Genomic DNA, 6,936 nt, shown 5'->3' with positions numbered 1-6,936 from the left:
TAAAATATGTTCTACTGTTTTGCATATTTGTGTACCAAAGGTTCCTATAGAAGTCAATGGGGGTGGGAGAAAATGTGCGCAAATGAACCTGCACTGCGGGGGTGAGAAGCAGTGAAATACACGGATGAGCGCTCAAAAAAATATCATTCATTCCACACAAGCAAATGCGCTTACGCTCGTATGAAGACGACCTAAAGGCCCATTTACACAGGCGTATTTTCTATCCGTTTTTTCACGGACTGAATACCGCCAGCACGCACACCCATTAACCCTTTCCAATCCACTGTCTGACGTCTAAAGACATTCTGATTGAAGGCTGTACAGCTCCGATGTCGGAAGACGTCCGGCAGGGTATTCTTACTGTATATTACTGGTCGCTCTGTTGTCGGGGGCCTCTCCAGCATGTCCCATACCGCAGTACTGGCTCTAGCCAGCAGATGGTGCCATTGTATAATGGCAGAAAGAGAAACCCCCCTAGGAAACTCTGAATCCAAAATTGGATTGCAAAGGGTTAAAGTATACTAGTATATTCACGCATGTGTTTTTTTATGCAGACCGATATTGTGCGTAAAAAAAATCGTATGATGTCTTATTTTGGTCGGTACTCAGAGACCAATATCTCCCATGAAAGTCTATGGGAGTATAGAAAACGCAGCAACACGGGTGTTATATTATGTGCCCTGCGCTCTTTATATGTCTCGCCAAGAGACAGTAAGAAAAATAAGTGACATCAGTTGGGTCTTACTTTTTTTTTTTTTCTGCGCACATGGACGTAAAAAAAATGCACACACACAACACAAACGCACACAACATCCACATACACACGCAGTGCAATCAGTCACTAGAAATTGTGTACGCTCGTGTGAATAAGCCCCTGTTCACAAGGTAAAATATACGCTATGGAACTAGCTTGAAAATCTGCACCAACATGTAATTACGGACTTGGCTCACTGAACGCCTGCTGTGCGCCGCGTCCGCTGCAGATTCTATCACCTCTTTGCGCTCTTCAGGCCTCTTTCACACAAGCGTTTTATCGTGGCTATTTTGGCGCCGTCCGAAAATCGTGATACATTAGATTCCAATGCATTTCTTCAGAAGGGCGATTTTACGTGCATCCGGAAAAGATAGAACTTGTCCTATCTCTTTGCGGGAATACGCCGGCCATTCCCATAGACTCCTATGGGAGCCTATGAGAGCCATGAGAAAAGAGAAGGGGGAGGAGTTTAGCAGCTCCCATGGCAAGTGCTGCTAAAGTCCCCCCCCCCCCCCACTTGCCTGCAGCTCCCATAGGCTTCTATGGGAGATTCTATTGCCGCTATCAGCCATCAAGGGGAGGAGGAGAGACCTTAGCGCTAGGATCTCTTCCCCCCGGCCCGGCCGTGTGAATGAGCGAGAAAACAGGAGATTTAGCTGCAACTTTCTCCCATTCATGCAGTTTTCAGGCGCGATGTGGACGGATGAAAATCGCAACGCCCACGTGAAAGAGGCCTCAGTTGGAATTTACTGCCTGGTTTTCTACATGCTATAGGCGCAGGGCCAGATTACAGGCCCGCTTACACGTAACGATTATCACTCAAAATTCCTTCAAATGAACAAATTTGAGCGATAATCGTTCAGTGTGAAGAGAAAAAAAATCACTAACTTGTCGTTCGCGGTTATTTAAAGTCAGCTTAAAAAACCTTGTTAGCTCGCTGGCTTCTCGCCGGTGTAAACGCTTCCCTCTCAGAGCGTCCTATAGGAGGTGAAGCGCTGAGCAAGACGCAGACAGGAAGACCGCGATCCAGGGGAAGTCTTACTGTGTAAACGCTCTGCACGAGTGCTGACGGCCTTGGTCATTTAAAGAGTGTTGGCCCATGTAAAAGGGCCTTAAGGCTGCCAACGGTGTGGAGCAGTTGATTATGATGGGGCCCCCCCGGTGAGTGCCCCCACAACTGTGTAAAAAGCTCAATAGCTGTGGAAGCTTGCAGTGCGCTATGCACATTGCTTAAATTATTAGGCCATGCCCCCTTTTTTGCAAAGCCATGCCCTTTGTGTCTCCTCAGTAATAGTGCTCACTAGTTAGCCCTACATAGTAATAGTGTATCTGTGAACAATAGTCCCATAGTGACACTGATCCCACTGCAGTTACCTCCAATGATCACAGGTTCGTCAGCTCTGATTGGTGTCATTCTCTCTTCTTTTTCTCTTCTATCCGTGCCAGATCGCCACAATGACTCTTCCTGTCCACAACTTGTCTCTGCAGAATTTGACACACAGAAATCTTTGGCTCCTTCCTCTTCCATCGCCCTCCCTACACTTCCCACACCTCTACACAGTTCACAGTGCCCCAGCTAACAATTAGGCCCCCGGCAGTAAGTGCTCTCCACACAGTAAAAGTGCCCCCTTTTCTGCCCCGTCAGTAATAATGCTAACATCTTCTGTCCCATAATTAAAACCCTCCATTTTTTGCCCCATAAATAATGATGCTGCCTTTGCTGCCACCTGCTCTAATACTGCCCCCTTTTCCTCCCATATTTATGCCATTCTTTCTGACCCCATAATAGACAACTACCACCACTTCTGTCCTTGTAAGTAGTGGTCACCATTTCTGCCCCCGTAATTAATACTGCCCCTCTTCTCTTCTACAATAAAAAAATGCAACTCTTTTTGCCCCTTAATAGACAATGCCTCCTTTACTGCTCCTATTATTAATGCTGCCTTTTCTGCCCCCATTATCAATAGTAATGTCCTCTTTTCTGCCCCATGGGTAATAATGTTGCCTTTTCTGCTCCCATTGTTAATGTTGTTTTTTCTGCCCCTCTAATTAATAATGCCACCTTTTCAGTCTCTGTACTTAATGAAGCCACCTTTCCTGCCCCTGTAGTTGTTAAGGTCACTATTACTGCCCCTGTAGTTGTTAAGGTCACTATTACTGCCCCTGTAGTTGTTAAGGTCACTATTACTGCCCCTGTAGTTGTTAAGGTCACTATTACTGCCCCTGTAGTTATTAATGTCGCTTTTACTGCCCCTGAAGTTGTTTATGCTGCGTTTTCTGCCCCCATTATTATTAATGCCATCTTTCCTGCTCCGTAATTAATTTAATCGTGTCACTTTTTCTGCCTCATTATTATTTTTGCTACCTTTCCTGCCCTTGTAATTAATAATTTTGCATTTTCAACCCCTGTTATTAATAATGCTGCCTTTTATGCCTCAGAAACCTGACAAAGGCCTCCATGTCTGCCACGTGATTCAGTCTATTAGGCTCCACCTCCTGCAAAGTCTAATAGGCTGCTGTCATAGACTTGGTACAATGCACTACCTAAGTAATGCAGTGTACTGACCGAACAATCACATCTTCAAGTCCCATTCAGGGACTAAAAAGTAGTGTGAAAAATTGAATTTAAAGAAAAGAAAATCCTTTAAAAAGAAAAAAAAACGACTATGTATTTTCCCCCATTTAAAATGGATAAAATACAACATTTTTTTAAAAATGCAGCCCGGCAGGTATTACCACATTTGGAAGCACACAGAGAATGAAAGTATTTTGTTATTCATCTCGCTTGGTGAACGTCGTAGAACTAGTTTTACAAACTAATGCCAGAATTGTCATTTTTCTTTTGTTTGCCTCCAAAGAAATGCAATAAAAGCAACCCAAAGTTCACAAAAGAACAAGATCTCATGGATCCGCCCTGCCAGGGAATAAAAGTGTTATGGGGCTTCGGATTCGGCAATAATGGAGATTCAATTGTCTTGCCTTAATAACATGTTTTTATGGTGCAAAAGTAGTAAAAAAAAATGCTGTGAATGCTGTAAAAACAAAATGCAGAAACAATGACGGAATTTGTGCACCTTTTATCCATCTGCCAAGAATGTACTAGAAGTTGTACAACACATTATATGTGCCCCAGAGTACAACGTATCCCACTAAAAACAAGCCCTCATACACTTATGGCAACGGGTTCTATCCCTGCAATGTGATGATGAATATCGAGTTGGTCTCTAAGGGGTTAATAATGTCCCCATCATCAATAACACTATTGGGTTTTCTGCCTTTGTTAGTAACAATTTTGCCCTTTCTGCCCCCATTATTAACCCCTTCCCTCTCCATGACGTATAGGTACGTCATAGAGCGGCGGGGTATGTATGAAGAGAGGTTGCGGGGCGACATCTCTTCATACAGTGCGGACGTCAGCTGTTTGTTACAGCTGACACCCGCGGGCAATAGCCGCTATCGGCCATTCGGCCGATTGTGGTTATTAGCCATTTAAATGCCGCTGTCAATTCTGACAGCGGCATTTAAATCCCCCGAACGATGTTCAGGGGTCCCGCACAGCCCCCCCCCCTGCGGTGAGATCGGGGGAGCCGTGCAGGTGTCATGGCAGCCGGGGGCCTTTAGAAAGGCCGCAGCGCTGCCTGACCAGACTGCCTATCAAGCCATCCCCATGGGGTGGCTTGATAGACCGCCTGCTAAATGGAAGTATGACGAAATGCTATAGCATTACATCATACTGCAGGAGCGATCAAAGCATCGCATGTTGTGGTCCCCCAGGGGGACTTTAAAGTAATGTAAAAAAAAAATCAATGAAGTTTTTTTAATTGTAAAAAAAAAGTTAGAAAAGTTTAAATCACCCCCCTTTTGCCATATCTATTATTAAAAAATCTAAATCATAAAATAAAAATATGTATTATACGCCGCGTCCGTAAAAGTCCAAACTATCAAAGTAGTGCATTATTTTTCCCGCATGGTGAGCGTCTTCCGGGGAAAAAAATAAAGAACGCCAGAAATACACTTTTTTAGTCACCCTGTCTTCCAGAAAAAAACGCAATAAAAAGCGATCAAAAAGTCGTATGTATTCCAAATTGATACTATCGGAAACTACAGGACATCCCGCAAAACATGAGTCCTTGCTCAACTACATTGACGGAAAGATAAAAAACGTATTGCGCGCACAAAATGACCGCAGAAAATAATTGAAAAAAATTAATGTCTTTGAAAAAAAAAAAAGAGTAGTACAGTAAGAAAAAACCTATATATGTTTGGTATCGCAGTAATCGTACCGACCCGTAGAGTAATGTTATCATGTCATTTTGTTGCCGTTTGTGCATCGTAGAAACCAGAAGCACTGAAAGATGGAGGAATGTTTTTTTTCATTTTACTCCACTTAGAATTTTTTAAAAGTTTTTCAGTACATTATATGGTACTTTATATAGCACCAATGAAAACTACAACTCGTCCCGCAAAAAACAACGAGCCCCCATACAGCGACGTCGGTGGATAAATAAAGGAGTTACGATTTTTTTGAAAGGGGGAGAATAAAACGAAAACGGAAAAAGGAAAGGGGCCGCGTCATTAAGGGGTTAATAATGCTGCTCTTTCCACACCATCAGTTATAATGCTGTCTTTTCTGTCCCCGTTGTTAATGTCGCCTTTATTGCCCCTCTACTTAGTAATGCCGCCTTTTCTGTCTCTGTGATTAATAATGCCTCCTTTTTAACCCCCTTTACTATTAATTCCATCTTTTCTGGCCCTGTAATTAATAATGCCACCTTCCTACCCAACAGTTAATAATGCCACCCTTCCATAATTAATAATGCCACCCTTCCTACCCAATAGTTAATAATGCCACCCGTCCTACCCAATAGTTAATAATGCCACCCTTCCATAATTAATAATGCCACCCTTCCTACCCAATAGTTAATAATGCCACCCGTCCTACCCAATAGTTAATAATGCCACCCTTCCTACCCAATAGTTAATAATGCCACCCTTCCATAATTAATAATGCCACCCTTCCTACCCAATAGTTAATAATGTTGCCTTTCCTGTCATTGTTATTAATTTTGCCTTATCCACTCCTCTAATTAATAATGCTGCCTTGTCTGCCCCATAGGTAATAATGCCGCTTTTTGTGCCCCCTATTATTAAAAATGCCGCCTTTCCTGCCCCATCTATAATAATGCTGCCTCTTCTGACCCCATTGTTAGTGTCTTTTCTGCTCCTCTAATTAATAATGCCACCTTTTCTCACTGCGTTATTATTAATGCCCCCTATTCTGTCCTTACCATGACTAACGCCACCTTACCTGTCCTTACCATGACTAACGCCACCTGACCTGTCCCCATTATTAATATTGATACCTTCTTTGCCCCAATAATAAGGCCCCTTCTGCCCCTTTTCTGCTAGCTAAAAAAAAAACAAACTGCGTTATAGTCGTCCCTGGAAGCCACTCCGGACTGCTCATTCATCTTCATTCCCTTCCTGCCTACCGGGGTCAGTGTGATACAGCGGTATGTACCCAACACTGGGTACATACCGCTTGGCCAGCAGGGATTGGCCAGCACCAGTCATGTGTCATGGCACTTACCTTCATACCACGCTGACCCCGGAAGGCAGGAAGGGAATGAAAATGAATGAGCAGGTTGTCTGAGCGGTCTATCGTCTCAGTCAGGAAGGGAATGAAAATGAACGAGCAGGTTGTCTGAGCGGTCCATCGTCTCAGTCAGTCTATCAGTGCCGTTCTCTGGGTGTTTATTCACAATAGAACATTGAATGTCAGAGGTTGAAAGTAAGACTTTTTTTTAGTTTATTTTCAAAAATGAACTTCTTTCGAAATTGATGGCAGCAACAGATCTCAAAAACACTGGGAAAGGTTAACAAGAGGCTGGAAAAGTAAGTGGTACTAACGAAAAACAGCTGGAGGGTCAACTCTCTACTAAATCAAATGACGGTGTATAAAAAGAACGTGTTAGAGAGGCCGAGTCTCTCAGAAGCAAAGATGGTCAGCGGTCACCAATCTGTGAAAAACTGCGGCTAAAAAGTGTAAAACTATTTCAGAAAAATGTTCATTAAATTAAAATTGCGAAAACTTTGAATATCATCCCACCATCGACAGTACATAATATCATCAAAGGATTCAGAGAATCTGGAGAAAGTCATGTGCACAAGGGACAACGGTC

The sequence above is a fragment of the Eleutherodactylus coqui genome, chromosome 6 (assembly GCF_035609145.1).
Source record: "Eleutherodactylus coqui strain aEleCoq1 chromosome 6, aEleCoq1.hap1, whole genome shotgun sequence".
In the NCBI taxonomy this organism is placed as follows: Eukaryota; Metazoa; Chordata; class Amphibia; order Anura; family Eleutherodactylidae; genus Eleutherodactylus; species Eleutherodactylus coqui.
The sequence above is the reverse complement of the archived record's forward strand: the minus strand, read 5'-3'. Positions refer to the sequence as shown.